Consider the following 23913-nt stretch of genomic DNA (forward strand, 5'->3'; position numbering starts at 1 on the left):
GTGATTTCAATAAATGCTTAATAAGGTTCAAGTAATTTCTGAAAACATGATCTTCATTCCTAATTAATGTAATGGGATAAAACAGCTAATGTATCAAATTTCATGCTTTTGAGCCCAAAGGGCATCAAGAGATAAGGAGCTCTTGAAACAAAGATGTGATTCATTGCGTGAAGCAGAAAATGAAAATAATCAGATTCATGGAAATGAATTGTGGAGATGATATACACTGAAAAACAAATAAGCTGGGATGAAAAGCTTGAAAAGTGCCTGTAATTAGCAGAAAGGAGAGGCTGAAGCCTGAAAAACAGTGCTTGGTTTTATTTATTGACCTTCAGCTACTGCTTTTCTCTGTTCAGATAAGAAATTGGAAAAGAAAAATAGGCTCTTCTAGAAATTCAAATTAAAATGAGCTAGGAAACACTTGTTATAGTGTTATTTTAATATTCCATTTTTTTTCTCCTTGATCTTGAAATGTATAAGTTTTCTCTTTCCTGTATCCCAAGAAAAAACAAACAGCCATCTCCTTATGCTTTCCAGAAGAAATTGGCATTAAAGAAATAAGTCTTTCCTGTATTCTTGGAATTTCATCCTGTCACTTTGTACCAATGACTTTGCTGCATTTTCTATTCTGCCATATGCTGGACCAACTTCAGTATTTCTAGCTAAATTATATAACTTCTTAGAATGTCCACATTTTGGAGGTTGTTTAATTGCTGCACTTCTATTCCTTGTTTTCTGCTTCCCCCTCCCACCCCCCCCCCCCCCTTTTTTTTTTAAGCTGCACTTACTTACTGCCTTTTTTATATAGAATCACAGGGGTTGGAAGGTACTCTGCAGATCACCAAGTCCAACCACTTGCTTCCCCACAGCAGAACAGGACTGTTCTGTAAAAAAGTCCCAAAGTAGGAATTTGTCTTTTTTTGTGTGGTATTTCTGGAATAGTAAAACATGCAGGTATGAATAAGTGTCTCAGAACTTTTCTCTCAGCATCATTTAGAATGAGAGTCAAGTTCTTTCTCAGAGAACTTCAAATTCCCTAACACAATGTCCTAGCTATGATGTTTGAGATAACTAATGACTTTAAGGATAGAAATTAAATGCATTAAAGACAAGGAGAGAGACTATTTGTCTTTGTGAGCCAGGGGCAATGAAGGCATCTAAATTTGGGTACAAAATAGAATTGACTTTGACTACTAAAATACTTGGAGTGTTAAGATTCCCTTCCTCAAAGAGTCTCTCTCAAGCTTTTTATCCAGCTCGGATGGGCAACTGAGGTCAGTGGGTTGTGTGTTCAACACAAACTTTTCCTACTGCTTTTCCTACAATCTTTTCTGCTGAAAAAATGACAATTCCATTTTGCTTCTGGACCAAGCACTGACCAAGTATTGGTGATTGGATTCCAACTTCTCCTTTCTGATGCCTAGTGAGTGAAGATCCAGTTAACTAGCCTTTTTGCACAAAATGGATAAACACTATCTCAAAAATGCAGAATTTTTTTTGCCCCTTTAAATCTTCAGGGAATTTGTTCCAGAAATTCACTCTTTTTGTCACCCAGTATTCATGGCCCATTTGGTAGTAGTTGTTACAGTAGCAGCATTGACTTTTAGCTTAAATAACTCATCTCCTTCCCTGGTGCTTACCTCCTGATCCATTTATGGGCAGCAATCAGATCTCCCAGCCTTCAGTTCTGAAAACACTCAGGTTCATTACTCTCCTGGTTTTGGCTGGTTGTCCCATTTGCCTGATGAATCATGAGTGCTCTCTGCATTTCTTCCTGTTTGAGTTCACTTTTTCTGATCAGAATGTTGCACAGCATTTCAGATAAGGTTTCATCAGTGGCTTGGATGATGTAATTATTAATGCCCTCACTCTAATGAAGTATTTCACCTGAAATCACATATTCTTATTGTACAGCAGCCTCAGGAAATGATCACTCAGCTCATGATACAGCTTTTCCTGCTACCAGCTTTTCTGGAAAGTCCTTACTATATATCTAAAATAACTCCTGGTTCTATAATTTAGCAGTGAAGAATCGATGCTGTATATTTTATAAAGAAGTATGTCCAGAATAGTGTTAAGTTTCTTCACCAATCTACAACTCAGAATGAGAAGGTCCCCCAGCTGACATGGGTATTTTTCTCTTCAATAATACTGTGGAAAACTCTGTAACTCAGTATCATTGTAGATATTTTTAAAAAGTTCTCCATAATAATTCTAAATCAACTAAGACAATACCAGTGGCTTCATAGAATGAAGTGGCATGCCCAATATTTTGGTTAGGTAGGTTCTTGCAGGACTGCATGGAAATATTTAAACCTGTAGCCCATTCTATATCAGATGACTAAAACCATCCACCCCAAACATATTGAAATGATAAGTGTCACCCATGCAGAGTGTAAGGAATGTATAAATTTGGCAATCTTTTATTGGTCTTCTGAGCATAAACAATAAGTAATAAATTTGTCAGCACAGTGGGTCTTGTTCACAGACATCACAGAGTCATATAACAGTCACATGCATTTTGCCTCACAAAGAAGCAGGAATATTGCATGAATCTCACAAACTCTTTCACTGATTTCTTACTTTGAAGATTCTTCATTTAAAGTGATTTTATCCTCTAAGCTCAGTCTTGCCAGCCCTTATCCCTGAAGACCTGTTCTTTTGTTCCTCCTGTGGATGCCACGCTCTGAGAAGATCCTTCTTTCCGTAAATATCTCCCAGTGTTCTCATACAATGGAATCTTCAATATAGTTCTAACCTAGGAGAACTTTCATTATTTTAATATAACTGTTTTCTCCTTTTCTAGAACTGGAGGAAATACCTTGAAAAAAAAGGAGAACTTGCATTCCAGTCTTCCTCAGACAGAGACTTTTGTTTCAATCCATGAGCACCCAAATATTCATGGATTTTTTTCCAATGTCACAATAATATTTTTCTGCCTTCATATCATATTCTGGACAAATTCTGAAACACCATTCTCATCTGTGAAGAAAAAGATCTATTAATTCTCTCTCTGTTGGACTTTTCAATGATACAGCAATGCAGAAAAAAAACTAAGTTATGGTAAAAAAGTTCTTAAACAGCCACAGAAATACTTTTTTTTTTTTTTTCCCAAGAGCCAATGGTCTACAATACAAGATTTAACACTGCAAAGAAACATAAGTTGAAGGATCAGGCAGCAAGACAGAAACATTATGTTCAAACACTTTCTGAATTAGAATTGCACATTATCTGTCTGAAAGTGGCTGTGCAGTGTAGCAAGATGTGTTATCTGTTAGAGAGCTATCAGAGATTACTTGAGTCAGCACTGCATCCACCATCAGTTCTCTGTTTCTGTCACTGATTTTTTCAAAACTTAACACATAATGAAAAATGAGGGGAAAGGATTTTTGATGTTTGTATTGGGTAGGAAAATGTAATAGCCTGTTTGCATTTGAAATATGTAAACTGTTTTATAGTTTGAACTTGAACACAGTGTCCATAAATTCAGACTTCTGGAGGGGCTTGGGATGGACTGGGGGGTACCTGTACATTGTCTGTGTGCATATTATTAAGGCTGTTAAGATTTTACACACCTGTGCATCTTTTCAAGCCTTTAAAATTGTAAATAAAAACTAATAGAACAACCTTATCATCAAGCCAAAAGCACTCTTCTTACAGAATTTCAGGAACAAGTACAGCAGCAAATCTTATGGGAAATACTCTTATTCATTAATTAATCATTAAGGTAGTCCTAGGATCAACCACTGTGTTAGGTGCTACTGACAATACTCAGCTGCGTGCTCTGCTACCTATCATTTCAACATGCCTTCTATTCCTCATTCTGAGTGGTGGTAAATATTAGTGTGTCTAATCAGTTTATTGCAAGAACAGATCCTGGGCTCCATCAGGAGAGGGGTGGTCAGCAGGGACAGGGAGGTGATTGTCCCTCTCTACTCTGCTCTTGTGAGGCCCCATCTGGAGTACTGTGTTCAGGTGTGGAGCCCTCAGTACAAAAAAGACATGGAGATTTTGGAAAGGGTCCAGAGGAGGGCCACGAAGATGATCAGGGGGCTGGAGCACCTCCCCTATGAGGACAGGCTGAGGGAGTTGGGTTTGTTCAGCCTGGAGAAGAGAAGGTTGCGGGGCGACCTCATTGCAGCCTTTCAATATCTGAAGGGAACTTACTCCCAGGAGGGGAGTAAACTCTTCATAAGGGCTGATAATAGCAGGACACGGGGAAATGGTTTTAAGTTAAAAGAGGGAAGATTTAGGTTGGATGTTAGGGGGAAGTTTTTTACTAGGAGGGTGGTTAGGTCCTGGAACAGGCTGCCCAGGGATGTTGTGGATGCCCCGTCCTTGGAGGTGTTCAAGACCAGGTTGGACGAGGCTCTGGGCAACCTGATCTAGTAAAGGTGTATGTTTGGTGGCCCTGCTAGGCAGGGGGGTTGGAACTACATGATCCTTGAGGTCCCCTCCAACCCAGGTCATTCTGTGATTCTGTGATTCTGTGATATGACACTTCAAACAGGAAATTCATCATCGTATTGTGATGTCAATTAAGTCGTTTTCACCATAAATGATAAATTCTGTATTCAGTGATATTGATGAAATCCAGGAAATTTCAGACCCATTATTGTGGTCTATAAATAGATAACATGTAGAACCCTGTACTTTTCTATAAGGGAAGAAATGTTTTTAAATATTCTTTAAACACAAATGTTACATCTTAGATAGCTAGGAACAAATGAAGAACTAAAACCCCGCTGTGATCTTCTCCTCAGGAAAAGAAATTATCTGAGATTGTCTACATTATATTGCCAAGTATATGTAATTTACTATACAACAAGCCCTGTGTGCTATCTTCATATTCAGCTTCACTGTTCAAGAAAATAAATTAGATTCCAGAATCTTTGTGCCCATGATAATGGTTTAGTATAAGAAGCCATTAATGCTGTAAATTATACTCACAGCTGTTAGCAACATGTAAGTATCTTGTTTTCCTCCCTTCATTCAGATGAACGTCAATTAGCTCAGAGATATTTACACTAATATTTTATTTATTGGATGCAACTGTCCATCTGTTTCTGAAAGGATGGAAATTACAGGGATTCTGCTAGAAGTAAAGCAATTAGATTTACTTACTGCCAACCTTTCCCAGGAGGTAAGGGCAGTGATATTCATAGTTTTCTTCCATACAATCACTGTCAGAGAAAGGGAATGTGGCATCTCAGTTCAGCACGAGAAACAACTCCAAGCAAGAGGAAAAAATCCTACTTTACATGTAAATATGCCATCTGAAACAGCTGTAAAAATAGCAAAAAAAAATCATGATAAAATAAGCAACTTTATAACTGAGCTGAGTTCACTATGTAGTGTTGAGCTGAGCTCAGTTTTGTAGCATCTTGTTTTAACTTGGACAAAAGGAAAGAGAGAGAAACAAAAAGAAAAGGAAGAAAGGAGGAAAGGAAGAGAAGGAAAGAAGGAAAGAAAAAGAAAGAAAGAAAGAAAGAAAGAAAGAAAGAAAGAAAGAAAGAAAGAAAGAAAGAAAGAAAGAAAGAAAGAAAGAAAGAAAGAAAGAAAGAAAGAAAGAAAGAGAATGAGAAAGAGAAAAAGAAAAAGAAAGAGAACGAGAAAGAGAACGAGAACGAGAACGAGAACGAGAAAGAGAAAGAGAAAGAGAGAGAGAGAGAGAGAGAAAGAGGAAGGGAGGGAGGAAGGGAGGAAGGAAGGAAGGAAGGAAGGAAGGAAGGAAGGAAGGAAGGAAGGAAGGAAGGAAGGAAGGAAGGAAGGAAGGAAGGAAGGAAGGAAGGAAGGAAGGAAGGAAGGAAGGAAGGAAGGAAGGAAGGAAGGAAGGAAGAGTTTAATTTGGGTTGCCTATACAGATGACTTTTTGCCATCTTACTGTGTTTAAAGGTAGTATTTGCAAATCAAAGCTGCCATGTTTTGAGCACTATTCATACACAACATTTTGGAAAATACATTTTTCCGTGTCACAGTTAGTTTTTAGGGTTCTAGCTGTAAGGGCTGTGGAAAACGTAAAGTGTCCAAGATTTGCATACTAGAGAAGATTTACTGATCTTTTCTTCAAATAAAGAGGAGGCTAAAGGATGTGATTTTTCTAATCATTACCACTGATTAACAATGTGCTCATGTTTGGCTCTTCATGATCTGTAAATGAACTGAATGATACCTAATAATGAGTAAATAATTTTAAGTGCTTATTATTTGTAAAACGACACAGTACGGATGATCCTGAGAAAATGGAAACTTTTTCACGACTTCTTAATGTAACAAAATCCAAGCATATTTAATCTTCATTTTCCTATGAATGTGTAATTTACCATTAGGCTAACATAATGTATTTTATTTCCATGCAGTTGTGTTGATCAGGAAAAATAAAACAAGATGTAGAGTTGCAGATTTTGTTATCCTTTAGGATAATTGTTCACTATGAGAAATTATTAATGAAGTAAATCATAGTCAAAAATGTTAACACCAGGAAAGTATTCTATGTGTTTCTTTTTGATGCAGCTGAGCATCCGTTAGTTCAGTGATATTTACAGAAAAACGTCTATTTTGTGGGTGGAACTTTCCATCTGTTTCACTAAGAATTTAATTACACTACTGTTTGCTTTTTTCCTGGGAAAGAAGAAATTAATCTTTCTAAATGTTAACCTTTTCTACAAGAGAAAGCAGTCATGTCTGCTAGATAACAGCAACTAGACAGGAGTAGATGAGATATTTCCCCTTAGAAAAAAAAATATGTTTATTAATAAGAACAAAGGCTATTTCCAAATTATAACAAAGGACCAGCATTGGATTTTTATTCCATAACTCATATTACTGTGACTACTACAGCTTAATATTGATTCTTTCTTTTTTAAAAGAATGATGCCAGGGGATTGGGAGTTGTTTTATTATTTAAAACGCATTTGATGTTAACAGATATCTGGCTGAGAGTCTCAGAAGAAAGGGAGAACAGTAATAGCAGCTGGTCAGTCACCTGCACAGGCAGCTCCACCACTATGTTGGAGCTAGGACATATTGACTTGCTGTTCACCTGCTCTGCCCTTGTCTAATACAGCATCTACCAAAACCCCCAAGAAATAGCTCTTTGCACAGTTTTTTTCCCCCACACAATTCCAAGGTTGGCTTATCTCTTGAGTTTTCTGCCCTTCCTTTGACTTACAAGATCATTCACAAGTCTTTCCTTTTATATGATTTTTTTTTGTGAACAGCTGGGGAAACGTGATTTTTCAAACTGATTCTTAGCTGAATCACTACCTCTGGTGGTGTAAGTATTCACCTTCCAGTAACTGACCTGTAATGATGACAAGAAACCAGTTGCCAGGAATACTTATATCTCCTTTTACTCAGGAGATAAAGGCCTTTGTTCTTGGAACTGACAAGTAAGAGTTATAGCTTCATTTCCTCTTATGTCATCCATTCTGCAATTGTGAAGCTTTTGGCTTTAGCACACAGATTTATTCCACCTCCAACCAAGCTTTGATCCATAATTTAACCCAAGAATTTGAGTTGCCTCTGTGTCTAAAACTATTTAATTAAAAGAAACTTTGTTCCAGTTGGTGTCAGTGCAATTGTTCAGTGCAAATTAAGATGAAAGTGAGATATGTAGCCTGGACTCAGTTCTGAAAACCACGTCCTTGAGTTTTTTAGCTAAAAATTTTGCATAACTGTCATTGTGTAGAACACTAGAAACTTCAGTTCTTTCACAACTGTCCATTTATGAGTCTTCCACACATCAAAATATGACCACAGACAAAAAAAAAAAAAAAGTAAATTAATGTGTTTAAACTGAGCAGTCTTTTTCTCTGTCTCAGTACAGTGAAGCATTTTACATGGTGGTTATTCTAATGACCTGACCTCTGGTGCAAATCCTCACTAGCAAAGTGACAGTGTTGGGAAAGTGAATGCCAATGCAAAAAATCATTGATGCAGTTACACAATGTAGCAACAAGTTTTTAAAGTTCCTCTCACGTGTAATTGAGAACAAATGTACTCAAGGAAAATAAAACAATAAAGCCTTATTACATTTCAATTTCTACATGCAAGTACAAACATGAGACATTAACAGAGGAAGAAATTACTACTTTAGCTGAAGGAAGATGAGGAAGTCTTTGCAAGCGTCATGTCCCTTGCTTATCAAAGCAAGATTTTTCCCCATTTTGATACCAAATTAACTCCTTTGTATGGTAGCATAGATACCTACCACAGTATTTCTTCTACTTTTATATACATAACTTCAAATCAATCTCTAAATTAAGGAAAGGGAGGAGCTGTGGACTCCCTAGCTTCTAAACAGCATGTGGTGTGCTTTTCTTTCTGCTTGGAGAAATATTTCTGTTCTCAGAAGCCCCAGTTCTTCAAAATTATTCTGCCCTAAAGATTTTATATTTACAAAATTGGATTTTTCTCTTTCTTCCTGGTGTTTCACTGCTTGCATCCTCTTTTAATGCACCAAATTCTGCACGTGCAGCCCTGTGAATTTGGCAATCAACCGAAGCACTCCAGAAGCAAAGCAAAATGGATTTCACATGTCTTTGTTTCAAACCCTAGTTTTCTGGAAATCTTAGCATTTAATATATTTTCCACATTCTTGTACTATTTTCATCTCTGTATTCATTGGTTTTTAGAGTACCCTGCTGTCCTGTCTGAGAAGAGCACAACTTGCAATGATGTGCAAGCAGCGTGCTAAGAGGCAGTCAGCATTCATATAGGTCAGGACTATTATACTTCTGGTCACAGAAAGGTTTCCTTGAGAGTTGAGTGAAGATTTTAATAGCATTTTTTTTTCCCCTGCTTTAAGCAAGACATTGAAATTATCCATAATATCAGTATGCCATTAGGAACTGAATTGCTTAATTGGCCTAGTGATGGCAAAGCATTATGTAAGGTAGAGCGCTCAGTCAGTGTTATTGTGAAAATAAAGACTGATTATTTTAAAATTCTTTTCTCGGGGCTTAAAACCACTGATAAATTAGCTCATTTTATTAAGTTACCCAGCAGTAGTGGAGCTACAATAGTTATCATCATGTGTACTCTTATTCCATAGCAACAGTTTGATAATTGCAATTCACACTGCTGGTAGAAAAATGAGGTTCTCTATATATGTAACTGAGTTGACACTACAAGACAACATCATTTACCCAGAGAGGTGGTGGGTGCCCCATCCCTGGTGACATACAAGGCTAGGTTGGATGGGGATCTGAGCAACCTGCTCTAGCTGTGGGCATCCCTGTTCATTGCAGGGAAGTTGGATTAGATGATCGTGAAGGATCCCTTCCAACTCAAACAATTCTAGAATTTTACAATCAAGTGGCTCTGAAAGAAACAGCCTTTCACTCTCCCTATTGTTATTCAGTCTATTTATTACTATTATTATTACTATTATTATTATTTTGTCTCACAAAGTATCCATACAATTGTTTGATAAAGAAAGTTAGGGAAACTATTTTTTTTCCTTGAAGACTGTTCAGTTTTCAGCTCTACCAGTTCTCTGACATCAAGTGAGGTTTGGGTGTGGCCACCTGTGGGAAAAGAGGAAAGATAGCACTTCTCCTTTCAATATCACTGGCAGCTTAAAACAGTGTGGCTCACCTTAACATGAATTTGCTATAGGCCAGGAGACTTAAAAGTGAAGTACAGATACTTGTATGAAATCAGCTTAATAGTCTTTAAGGTCCCTTCCAATCTAAGCCATTCCATGATTCGATGACACTTTCCTGAAGCTTTCTGGATTTGATAGCTTAACGATGAAAACTCAACATCCATGATGTTCAGAAGAGAACAGAATATCTTATTTTACACCATCAATTTCTTTAATTAATCAACTGAGAGATCATGAACTAAAAATTTTACAGATTTCTATTTAAAAATCCAAGCATATATGCATACAGAATTCTATTTGTCTGATAGCATTTGGGAAATGAAAATAAGACACGATCTACGTGAAACTAGTACAACTTATTGGACATAAAACTGCTTATTTTGTCTTTTTAAAATATTTTTAAATATCAAGTTAATTAAAAGTCAATTTTAACTAACACAAAATAAGTCTGGTTATTTTACATAGGTAGGTAAAGATTCTCTATGTGCACTTATTGCACCCATCTATCTGAATTGTTTAAAAGTCTAGATGAAGATTCTCATACAGCAAAGTCTATAGTCATAACCTTTGTGCATTCAATAATTTAAACCATACAAAGTGTGAATTCTAGTTGTGTTTTATTTCAGAAAATATCAATAATTTGTCTCCTGTGCATGCAGAAAGCAACTAAAAAAAAAAGGTACAGAATTTAGTTTTAAAACCAAAGAGCAATAACAAACTAGAATCACACAGAATCACACAGAATCATTAAGGATGGAACAGAGCACTAAATCATCTGGTCCAATCATCGACCCATCACCACCATGCCCACTAAACTGTGTCCCTCAGTGCCACATCTACTCAGTTCTTGAACACCTCCAGGGATGGTGACTCTACCACCTTCCTGAGCAGCCTGTGCCAGTGACTAACCACTCTTTCTGAGAATAATTTTTTCCTAATATCCAACCTGAAGAAAATTAGGTGGTTATAGAAAGATTTTTGTTAGGCTCTGTATGGAAGCAGGAGTCTTAAAATCATTCTGTAAGAATAGCAGTGGCAGAAATTGAAAGCATCAGGACATCTTTCCTATCAGTGTCAGAAGCCTTCTGAAACATACAGGTGTCACCAAGACCTGACGAGCTGTAAGCATGTCCACTAGCAGAAAATTACATGATCAGATAAATTTTATTAGAGGACACTTTATCTGCATGGATTCCTCACAAACTGGCAAGACATTTTTTTGTATTTCAGTTTTGATATATACTCCAAACCATTGTGTATATACCCCTTGGTGGATACTTACTCTCTGTGTATTCATCTTCTGCTCCATGAAGGCCATATTGAACTACATCTTTGGTCACAGGTGAGTTGTTCTTTATTATGCCTGCAAGACTGTTAAGCATTTCACGGATTTCAGTCTGCTCCACACAGTGTTTCTTTTATCATTCATTCTCTAATTTTTCTCTCTTTTTTTTTTTTTTTTTTTTTTTTTTTTTTTTGCCTGTGGTCTGTTGACAACCAGAATGTCTTTGCACTTTGTAAACTGTGTGAACAAGTACATGGGAACAGCATGCTATACTTCTACAGGATTGAAATGTGTATTGGCTTTGCTGCTTGAATCTTGTGGGGAAAAAAAAAACAGCATACCATTCAAGGCTAAATATACAGAACGAGGTTCAACACGGCAAAGTGCAGAGTTTTGCACTTGGGCCGGAGGAATCCCAGGCATCCCTACAGACTGGAAGGAGAGGTCCTTGAGAGCAGCCCTGTGGAGAAGGACCTGGGGGTCTTGATAGATGAAAAACTTAACATGAGCCAGCAGTGTGCCCTTGCGACTTGGAAGGCAAATGGGATCCTGGGCTCCATCAAGAGAGGGGTGGCCAGCAGGGACAGGGAGGTGATTGTTCCCCTCTACTCTGCTCTTGTGAGGCCCCATCTGGAATACTGCGTCCAGGTCTGGAGCCCCCAGTACAAGAAAGACAGGGAGCTGTTGGAGAGGGTTCAGAGGAGGGCCACGAAGATGATCAGGGGACTGGAGCACCTCTCCTATGAGGACAGGCTGAGGGAGCTGGGCTTGTTCAGCCTGGAGAAAAGAAGGCTGCGGGGTGACCTCATTGCAGCCTTTCAGTACCTAAAGGGAGCCTACAAAGAGGAGGGGAATCAACTCTTTGAAAGGGTGAGTGACAGCAGGACAAGGGGAAATGGTTTTAAGCTGAGGGAAGGGAGATTTAGGTTGGACGTCAGGGGGAAATTCTTTACAGAGAGAGTGGTGAGGTGCTGGAACAGGCTGCCCAGAGAGGTTGTGGATGCCCCGTCCCTGGAGGTGTTCAAGGCCAGATTGGATGGGGCCCTGGGCAGCCTGATCTAGCATTAGGTGGGATGGTTGGTGGCCCTGCATGTGGCAGGGGGGTTGGAGATTCATGATCCTTGAGGTCCCTTCCAACCCTGGCAATTCTGTGATTCTGTGAACTTCTAAATTCCATGTCTTCCCATAGAGTAGATCTGTTCTGCAGAAGTTAACAGATCTGTGCCAATGCACTGTAGTCAGGGATCTGTTTGTAGGTGTGAAGAGTTTGTTCGCTGCACGGTTTTAGTGTTTTTCCATGTAACAACTTAATTCTGTTATTTCTCTATTTCCTATCATTGTTGGTGCATTAAATATTCTAGTGTGAGAAGGATCTAGGCACTTCCTTAGCTTTCCTTAAATATTTCACACTATTTCATTTGTGTGAAATTAACAGATGACTTTGTTTGTTTTCCCACAAACAGATAACTGTGGTGCTCTACCTCACTTGGCCTCTAGATATCCCTTAGGTCCTGAAAAGATTTCCCGTTGCTGTGTGTCACATCTGCCAGCCCTTGGCATTGTGTTGGACACACTGAAGTATATCACATAATACCAAATGTCTGTGTTTAGTGATTATGTGATGATAATGGGAACTTAAATAGAATCATCCTTTTTACCATATTAACAGACCCAAGTCAGTTTTCTCAGATGTTTAAAGCCTTTTTTTTGTTTTTTTTCTTCATGGGATTCACAGTTTAGTTACTAAATTCTCCAAGGAAGAACCCTGTAGCCAGCTCTGGGGAATAAAATGATATCCAAGCTAAGTAGACCATGTTAATGGTGCACATTAATAGTCCTTATCTGAACTGAATACTACTCACTGTTCCTTTTATTGTTTAAAACTGGAAGTGTAACAGCTGGATCATATAAATTAACAGCCTGAATTCAAAACTTTTTAGTGTCCTCTTGCCAATCACAGATGCAGAGAACTTAAAAATACCCAGGAAAGAGGGACCAGACCCAAGTGCTGTACACTAACCTGCTACCTATAGCTTTCCAAAGACAATTTTTTTCCTTATCTGTCATCCATGGTCTCTTCCCAGGGCTAGACTTGGTGACAGAAGGCTCTGCATCTTCCTCTGGCTTTTAGCTATAGTCTAGGGGAAGAAAGCAAAAGCTCTTGGGTTAAATTTACTTCTTTTTCTTTTGCCAGGAAGAATACTTAATTACTTTCCTTCTGTCATCTTTAATACACAGGTGGTATAACGAGGCTTCACAGATGAAAATTAATGCTAAATCTAAGAGGGATAAAATGCTTTTCACTCCCTACAAATTACTGTAATATATCCTCCTTTCCCTTAATCATTGCTCAGGCAAGATAAAATATTTGCTCATCTTTCATTCCTTTGATATAGTTTTTTAAAGGACTCTTTATAACTTCTCATTAATTGTGTTTTTTTTTTTTTTTTTTTTTTTACAAAATTTCCAGACTTGTAATTGCCTATACTTATTATCTCAGTATTCAAGAAAGGGATGCTGTGATCTGGGCAGTTTGGTCTACACCACCTAGACCTCAGACAATATCAGATTCAGTAAGCTTCAGCAATAGAAGTCCCATGAACAGTGCAATTCCCATTTGCCTTACTGACTGCTTGCCTCTTCAAGCTCAGTGGGAAACATCCAGGGTGTACTTAGGAAATTCTGAGTTCAAAGATCAGCAGCTGGACCCAAATTTTCTTGCCTCATTGCATTCAGGATCTCTGCCTAAGTCTGCATTTGAGCACTGGATTTTGAAGCTGTAATAGATGAGTCTGGACTTGAACATTACCTTTTGTCTTGGATCTCTACTGACATAATAACAGCATTTTGTAGAGAACCATTTGCCATCTCTGTGCTTGAGACAATGCAACATAAGAAGATGTAGTCCAACATGGCTTTGTGTACATACATTGCACATGGATGCACCGTATGGGTATATGTCCTACATAGAAGAATATTTTTCCTAAAGGAAATTAAATAGTCTTAACCCTGTGGGGTTGATTCACTTGTTTATACCAGAGTAGGTTGACTGATTTCAGCAAACCCTACTCCAGAAATGAGCAATGAATCATATCCTCATTCCCTTACCATAATCAGTAAATCTGTTGACTGGACAGTTAGTGAATGGTTAGAGAACAGGAACACGTGCAATATTAATATAAATTCATAATCTGCTCTTCACAGTGTTGGTAGATTTTCATGCTTTTTTATGGAATGTTATTACTTTTACTCATCCTGACACCTAAGTCAGGGAAAGTACATAATTATGAGGCTTTTATATGCATTACTCTTATCTGAAGATAACCAGCCATGCATTATCAAAATTACCATTTTAAGACCTTCTTTGGAACACTGAATATCTTAGGCCAGCAGACACAGTGAAGAGGGAAGAGAAGCTATTTTCCTGTATTTTCTTATTATACCTGGGTCTGGTGCCATTTCAAAAAGCTCATTCAGCTTGGAAAATGGCACAAAATTGATATGCTAGAGCAAATCCTGGCATATTAAGAAATATTTGCACTTCCAACATTTTCCTTCAACATGATTTATTTCTGTATTCCAACCACAAGAAGGGACCTCAAGCATCAGGCTATGATTAGTCACTCGGATGCTTCTCACTGCAGAAGTGAATAACTGCCTACACATGTGCTGACTTAAGTCCAGATCTATGCATGAGGAGCAGGTGCTCTCTTTTAAATCGCAAGACAGAGTGACAGCTCCCATTACCTCCAAAATTTTTCCAGTTATCCCCATTTTCTCACTTCCACACAGCTAAGTGAAGGACAGCTTCCACAGTCCAACAGAGGCAAAGGTTTGGCTGACTGTCCTGACATGTGAACACAGAAAGGACATAAAACTACTGGGGAGTTTCCAAAGAAGGACTACAAAGATGGTGAATGATCTAGAGGGAAAGATGTAGGCTCGTAAGGATGGAAAAGGAGAAGACTGATATATTTAACAACAGTTTGCCTCAGTCTTCACTAGCAACTGCTCTACATACAACTCTCGAGTGGGTTGTTTGAAAAGTGGGGACTAAGGAGCAATGTTCCTCCCACTGTAAGCAAACATCAAGTTCACAATGGCCTAAGGAATTGGAACATCCATAAGTCTATAGGTCCCAACATGCTGCATCCCAGAGTACTGAGGGAAAGGGCTGGTGTAGTCACCAAGACATTCTCAGTGGTATTTGAATAGTCATGACAGTGAAGTCCCTGGTGACTGGAAAAAAAGGCAATGTCACGCTCATTTTTAAGAAGAGTAGAAAGGATCACCCAGAGAACTACTGACCTCTTAGCCTCACCTTTGTGCCAGCAAAGATGATGGAGCAGTCATGCCTGACCAATCTTACCATTTTTTATGATGGTGTAACTGTGTCAGTGGACCAGGGAAGAGTCGCTGATGTCATCTATCTCAATAAGGCCTTTGACACTGCCCCCGTAACTTCCTTCTTTCCAAATTGAAAAGATATGGATTTGATGGCTGGACTATTAGTAGACAAGGAACTGGCTTCAAGATCATACCCAGAGAGTGGTGATCGGCTCAATGTCTGGATGGATATCAGTGACAAGTGGTGTCCCTAAGGGGTCAGTACTGGGACCAATTCTTTTTAATATCATCAGTGACATCGACAGTAGGATAGAGTACACCCTTAGCAAGTTTGGAGACATCAGGCTGCATGGTGCGGTTGACATGCCCAAGGGACAGTATACCATCCAGAGAGACCTAGACAGGCTTGAGCAGTGGGCCCAGGGGAACCTCACGACATTCAATAAATCCAAATGCAAAGTCTTGCACCTGGGTCATGACAACCCCCATTGCCAATAGAATCATAGAATCATAGAACCATAGAATGGTACAGGTTGAAAATGACCTAAAAGATCATGTAGTTTCAACTCCCCTGCTATGTGCAGGGTCACCAATTACCAGACCAGGCTGCCCAGAGCTACATCCAGCCTGACTCTGAATGCCTCCTGGGATGAGGCATCCATAACTTCCTTGAGCAACCTGTTCCAGTACATTACCACTCTCTGTATGAAAAACTTCCTCCTAATAGCTAACGTAAATCTCCCATCTTAATTTAAAACCATTCCCCCTCGTCCTATCACTATCAACCTATGTAAACAGCTGTTCCCCCTCCTGTTTATATGCTCATTTCAAGTACTGGAAGGCTACAGTGAGGTCTCCCTGAAGCCTTCACTTCTCCAAGCTAAACAAGCCCAGTTCCCTCAACCTTTCTTCATAGAAGAGGTGTTCCAGCCCTCTGATCATCTCTGTGACCCTCCTCTGGACCCATTCCAAGAGCTCTGCATAATATAAGCTGGGGGATGAAAGCATGGAGCACAGCCCTTCTGAAAAAGACTTGGGCAGACTGGTAGATGGCAAGTTGAACACAAGCCAGCAATGTGCCTTCACAGCACAGAAAGCCAACCATATCCTAGACTGCATCAAAAGAAACGTGGTCAGCAGGTCGAGGGAAGTGATCCTGCCCCTCTGCTCTGTACTGGTGAGACCCAACTTAGAGAACTACATCCAGATGTAGAGTCCTCAGGACAGCAGAAATGTGGACCTGTTGGAGTGCATTCAGAGAAGGGCCACAAAAATGATACAAGGGATGAAACACCTCCCCTCCAAGGACAGGCTGAGAGAGATGGAGCTGTTCAGCTTGGAAAATAGAAAACTCCAGGGTGACCTGGTAGTGCCCTTCCAATATCTAAATGGAAGCTATAGGAAAGAAGGGGACAGATTCTTTGACAGAGTCTGTTGTGACACAACAGGGTGATCAGATGGTCTTTAAAGGTTCCTTGCAACTGAAATAATTCTATGATTCTATGATTCTAGGTATGAAGAGCAGCTAAGGTCTCCTTGGTTTCTTCAACGCAGAGAAGAGGAAGCTGAGGAGAGGCCTCATGACTGCCTGCAACTCCTCAACGGGGAATGGAGGGGCAGCAGCACTTGTCTCTTCTCACTGGTGACAACAACAAGACTCGAGATGTTAGATTAAACGTTCTTTACCAGAGAGTGTTGGGCATGGAACAGGCTCCCCAGGACTGTGGTCATGACCCCAAGCTGCTGGAGTTCAAGAAGCATCAGGACAACTCTCTCAGACAATGGGTTGGAATTTTGGGTGCTCCTGTATGGAGGCAGAGATTTGATTTGATGATCTTTATGGGTACCTTCCAACTCAAGGATATTCTGTGATTCTACGATTCTATGAAGAGTGGCAGTTGGAAGACTGGGACCCTCCTTCAACAGCAGGAAACTGTGGATTAGCTGAGAGCAACCATGCTAGGAAACAATTTCAAATGTTTTCACCTCCAACTAACAGCAGTCTGAGGAGAGGGGAGTTGAGGATGCGAGATCAAGGCTTGTGAGTCATTCATTCTCAGAAAGTTTTGCCTTTAATTTGCAGCTATGTTTTGCTTTGACAGTAAGTATGCAGCACAGTTTTCCTTGCATTTCTGCTGAGCTTTTAAGATCAGGCGTTTGATTAAAGTCATTATGAAGTATTGCACTCTCTGCGTGGAAAAGCTTGAAGACCTCCTGCAGGAACACACCTTCACTCAGCTCCTCCCGCTGTCCCAGCATGACAATTATTCCAATGTTGTGCTCTCTAAAGAAGGATAATATTCAGTGACTTTTGATAGACACTTCAGACCGTACGTCTTTGATGCGTAGTTGTGATTCAGACTTCCTTCCTTGCTTTCATACTTTATTACTAAAGGGAAAAACTGCTTCCTTGCAGGTTTGCAGGTTCTAATAAGCCCCTCAGTTCCCTTCACCACAACCAGTGGCAATCACAGATTTCTCTTTCTGATATATTTTTCTTCTTTTTTTTGGTACTTCTGGCCCATCTAAGGCACAACTTTTCAGGCAATTCAGGACAGTTGGAAGTGTCTGGAGTATGGAAGATCAAATTAAACATAAAAAGTATCTTCTTAATCGCATACCTGTTTTTGACATTCATGCTTCCCCCATCAGTCTCTCCCCATATAAAGCTTTCTTCCTATCCCCTAGGTTTCTCATAGGAAAGTAAGCATCCTGTCACACACCGTCTTTACCCATGGGTCTGCTGCCATCAGATATTGTCTCATATCAACTTTCAAATTGGGAAAGAGTTAAACACAGCCTGTTTCTGTGCAGCTGCCTGGAAGAAGTCAGCAGGAACTCCACCAGACTTGGTGGAGGGGAACACTGGGCTTATGGAATCAAAGATGTGAAGCATCTTTTCCTGGACAGGATGCAGTCAGGCAGCAATTCCTTCTCTCTGTTCTTCAAGTGAACTGATCAGTGGGTTTTACTGGGCAGCACGTTCAATAAAATTTGTGATAAATCTGTACCTTCCTATGGCAACAAGATGCATAGACTAATTCTGTCACAACAAAAGCATTTGAAATGTACACAATCACTTTTCTGCATCACGTATTCTGTTAAGCAAGTATAAAATGTATGTGCTTGCTAGCATAGCCAGGTGTGGTAGTATGATTGATGTCACTTATCTAAGAGGAAATGCATTGGAACTCAACGTGCAGCTGTGCTAGTAATTGTTCTAACAGGTCTGAACTCCAGATCATTTTTCAGATAAGGATGGAGACTTTTAGTGCTATTCTCCCTCAAGAACCTGGTTCAGTTTAGTCATTCATTCTACTCTTTTCATTTTGCCATCTCAATTCTGGCAGTGTTCAAGAATCTGGAAGTACACTACCACATGTACCATGGCAGATTGGCATGTGAGAGCCTTAACTTTACTCTCAACTTGTCCCAAGACCTTTTGCCTGTTTCAGTCTTTGCTCCTGCAGGTTACATAGATGACCTGATCTACACCATCGCATATGATACTGCCTGTCTCGCTCCAATTTATAGGAGGGGTACTTTTAATATCTGTATACCCGGCGTGAGATTAAGAAACAACTGTTCAAATGTTGGTCCAACCAGTTCATTATAAATCCTAATCAGGGAGATGGGGAAGGGAAGGAGGGTGATAAAAAAGATAGGAAAGAAGCAAGAATAAAGTAAAGCAAGGATAGTCACCACCAGGATCCAGCAGCAGTCCCGTTACACGCCATTCAAGGGTCTGAGGCAGAAGCAGCAGGGGAGGAGAGCAGCAGCGTGGCCAGCCTTGGGCAGCAAGCAGGTAGCAGAAGAAGTCGCAGAGCCAATCTGGGAGGAAGCGGCAGGACTCAGGTAGCAGGCCCAGGAGAGTCCGTCAGCATGCAGGAATTCCATAGTGAGAAATCTGATGGCAGACACCTTTGTTGTTCTTCAGCATGCTGGTAGAGCCCAGAGCAAGTCCAGGAGGGAGAGAGGCAGGTCATGAGGCTTCTCATGTCAGAAACCTCTTCTTCCAACAGGAATCTGTTGCCAGAAAACCTCAACGTCATGGTTGTAGGTTTCCTTCTTATCCTTCTTCTGCCATCGTGGCATTCCTGGGCACTTGGGTAAGAGTCATCTGCAGCACCTCCTGAGATGGCCAGCTTCCATGAGATAAGCCCACACAAAAGATCGCTTCACAGCCATTAAGCTGCAGCTCATCTCTCTCTCGTTGCCCCTGGCCTTGTCCATCCGTGTCCCTCAGACAAAGAATTTCACAACCCTTGCCCAGGACTTGTCCTTCAAAGTTCTCCAAAGGATTTCTCAGCTCTTGCCCAGGACTTGCTTGGACTTGTTCATCTGTGTCCCCCGCAAGCTTTGAGACAATGATGTAAAAGAACAATCTCTTACACTGCCATACGTGTAAAATCCCTCCATGACTGAGAAATGCTTACATTCTGTTGGTGATGATACTTTGATCCATTCAGACAACTTCCTGACTCATGTCAGAGGTGCAAAAACTTGAGCTTGATACATAAGATGCCTGCTCTCAGACATATTTGTATGAAGTATATGATTGACATCTTTTTCTTTTTTTTTCTTCCATGAAAAAGTTTGTCTCCACAGCTCTGACCTTGTCTAGCTCATATTTTGAAACTCTTTCGCTGTCATTTCAAGACTACCTTCTAGCAATTCACTGGGACTGGCTAGAGAGGCACAAATTAAATGTTCAGTATAATCACTTCTCTCAGTCTTCAAATAAATGAGCGAGGACAATTTTTATGTTCGTCACATTTAACCAAGGAGTTAGGATTAGGAACACTAACCCTAGAAGTGCCTTATGGGGAGAGGAAAGGAGCTTGGTGAGCAGTAGCTCTTTCTTTACAGTTTTTAGGGTTCACAAAAGATCATAGATCATAGAATACCAAAAAAAAAAAAATAATAATAATAAAAAAAAAAAATCATAGAACTGCTTGGGTTGGAAGGGATCACTTATTTCTAATCTCCTTGCCAGAGACAGGGCTGCCTACCACTAAATCATGTACTAGATCAGGTTGCCCAGGGCCCCTAGTGCCAGGCCAGCAGCTTTAAAGTCAACTCTAATGAGCTGAGCAAAGGAAGCCATAACTTAACTGCCCCCATCATGTCTGTGTGCAAGTCAAAGCCCATCCTCAGCATGGCAGCAAATCATATTTAGCACACTCTGGGGATAGGCTGACCTCAGGCTTAGGAAGATCTTTCTGTACCGTAATCTACCCCCATTCCTGGAGGTGTTCAAGGCCAGGTCGGATGGGGCCCTGGGCAACCTGATCTAGTATACTTTATCTCACAGATGGCAACCATTCCTGCAGCAAGGGGATTAGAACTTGATGATCCTTGAGGTCCTTTCCAACCCAAGCCATTCTATGATTTATGATTCAGCATCCATTTCCAGAACAAGGTGGCTCTCCCCTTCAGCCTCTGTCCTGCTCAATGCTCCTGGCTCTGCTCCATCCCTCCCTTAGCTTTCTGCCTCTTTGCCTCAGTCCTTTTTCCCTGCTCCCAGTGTATCTCAGCATCTGCCTCCATGTTAGGCAGAAAACCTATAAAAACCTCTATTACTGTATTCTCTCAGAATCCTAATTTTCTCCTCTTAAGCTGTTTGGTTTTTGGCAGACACAATACAATCTTTTCCCACTACTCTTAGGATCATAGAATTACCAAGGCTGGAAAAGACCTCCAAGGTCATACAGTCCAATCATCCACCTATCACCAATATTTCAAAAATATGGAACACATTTCCTATGAGCATAGGCTGAGAGAGCTGGGACTCTTCAGTCTGAAGAAGAGAAGACTCCAAGGTGAACTGATGGCAGCCTTTCAATATCTAAAAGGGAACTAGAGGAAATAAGGGGAGAGATTGTATAGTAGGGTCTGTGGTGATAGAACAAGGGGAAATGGCTTAATGTTCAGGGAGGGCAGATTTAGGTTAGATATAAGGAAAAAATATTTTACAGTGAGGGTGGTGAGGCACTGGAACAGGTTCCCTAGTGTTGTGATTGATGCCCCATCCCTGGGGACTTGCAATGCGAGGCTGGATTTGGCACTGAGCAACCTGATCAAGTTGTGGTGTCCCTGTTCATTGCAGGGGAGATGGACTAGATGGCCCTCAGAGATCCCTTCCATCTGTAAGGATTCTATGATTCTACGATATTTCCCACTAAACCATGTCCCTCAGTACAACATCTAAATGTTTCTTGAACACCTCCAAGGAGAGTGAGTCTATCACCTCCCTGGGCAGCCCATTCCAGCACCTGACCACCCTTTCAGAGAAGAAGTATTTCCCAATGTCCAACTTGATTCACTCCTGGCACAACTTGAGGCCATTCCCTCTAGTTTCGTAGGAGTTACATGGAGTTAGTTACACGGGAGGACAACTCCCACCTCACCACAACCTCCCTTCATGTAGTTGTAGAGAGCAACTAGGTCTCCCCTGAGCCTCCTCTTCTCAAGGCTAAACAATCCCAGTTCCCTCAATTGCTCCTTATAAGGCTTGTGCTCCAGGCCCTTCACCAGCTTAGCTGCCCTATTCTGAACACGTTCCACCTTTGATCCCTTCCTTGGCTCCCTGTCCCCTCTGCATAAAACATTTGCTCCGCTATTGCTCCTCATCCATTCTGCTCTTTTTGTCCCTTGTCTTTCCTGCCATTTCTCTTCTCTTGTATCTCTCTCATGGCACATTTCCTGCTGCTCTATTAGCAGAGTCCTTTCAAACATTTCTTCTCTCCTCTCTCAAGCCTCCTCCCGCCTCCTCATTGCCTTTTCCACCTCCTCATTTTCAGGCTTACACTAAATGCTCATCTCCTTCTTGACCTTGTCTGAGCTAAAAATAAGTGTTTTTCTCCTGGAAACAGCTTCCCTCTGAAAATTACACAAGAATAAAGCAGTTTTATTGCATTAAGAAAATATCTACAATGTATTGGAGAATTTTGTGATACACATCCACTCCCAGCCACCTGTTTTTCATATTTCTTTGATATTGAAGAGTGGAAATAATTCATTTTTATCTAGAAAATATACTTGCATTATATGGTCCATATAAGGTGGGAAAATGTGATGGTATGTTTCTCACTGAAAAAAAATCTACAGTCTTCTGAAGGATATGTTTCTCATGCAAATTTCTACTTGAATAAAACATACAAACGCACGCAAAAATACACAGATAAGGTAAAATAAGAATAATAAATAAGTAAATAAAGCCACTGCCAACAAAACAAAACCCCTCAAATATAAAAAGTCTCAAATAGCTTATTTTGTTTAAGATTTTACAAATAAGTCTCCTTCGAAGAGTTGTATGTCCCAAGTTATTTTACACTGTTTCTTTAATTTCTCTTTGTTTGCCAGCTCAGATTTTATATTTGTCTCATTTAGTTTGTGATGGTAAAAGAGTACAAACTGTCATTCTCAGTTTCCTTAAATTTAAAGCTCAAATTTAGATGCCCAAGGATGTATGATAAAAAGCATGTTTATTCATACATGTATATGAAATATATGATGTGATAATATTACGGGAGAAATTTGTCTTTGAAATGACAGCCCCTCCATCCAGGCTGTCAGCAAGAGTCCAACTGTTTCATATCACATTGGCTTTGAAATTCTCTCATGTTCACTCAACATGCACGTAGATTGCTTTGAAAGTAATGCCTCCTTTTTTATTTCTGCGGAAACGACACAGATAGATAGAGCACAACAACACTATTTGATAAATTCTCAGATAAAAACCACTGTTTTTCAACACCATGATTAGCTGTGCATTTTTGTCAGCATTAACAAGAGCCCGCATTCCAAGCTCATAAAAATATGCACTAGTTGAGGTGAGCCACTGTCATTATCACCACTGCTGAAACACACTTCACCGTGTTTACATTCACTCTTTGGTCTCCATAAATGTTCAGCACATCGATGAATGTCAACGTGTGCAATTTTTTCCACATGGAGGAATACAATGACACACCATTGCTTCGTAGACACTTCCTTGTCAGACACCACCTTGTCAGACTGTCCCTCTGTTGCTATCTGTCACATAGCAACAAAATGTAATGGAATATTGGTGGAAAGGTTAAACCTCTAATGCATACCATCAACACTCACCGCAGACATCATGGACCAACATAATAAAATTGGAGGTATTATTTTCATAGCAGCCCTTGTACTTTGTCTTATAAGCATTACAGTGACGGTTAAGGCCCATAAAACACAATGTAATCTAAACACATGCTCTCCTGAAACATGACCTCCAACTCAAAAACAGTAAACTGGAAGTGGAAAGCACCATAACCCCTATTCACTCTTCTTAACTGTCATTTTAAAAAGTCTGCCTGAGGAGAAAAAATAAAGTCATGAAAACTGTAGTTTTTTCACAGTTACTTGCTGAAGAAAATATGGGCATTTCCAAAATGTTTGACTGGATTAGCAAAAGCAAAAATGAGCTACCTCAAACGGATTCAGCACAGACAGAATACATATCTGCGTATCTGTGGTGGGCATGATGGAAATAGCACATCTAAGAAGGCACACATAATACATTTTCCAGTTGGCAGTCTTTCTTTAGCCTCCAGTTATTTATAAAACAAGCTGTTGGGTTCAAACAAACAAAACAAAAAAAAAAAAATGAGATAGATGAATTTAAAATGTGTCAAAAAGGTCATAT

Source organism: Phasianus colchicus, chromosome 3 (genome assembly GCF_987193195.1).
Source record: "Phasianus colchicus chromosome 3, bPhaCol1.hap1.1, whole genome shotgun sequence".
In the NCBI taxonomy this organism is placed as follows: Eukaryota; Metazoa; Chordata; class Aves; order Galliformes; family Phasianidae; genus Phasianus; species Phasianus colchicus.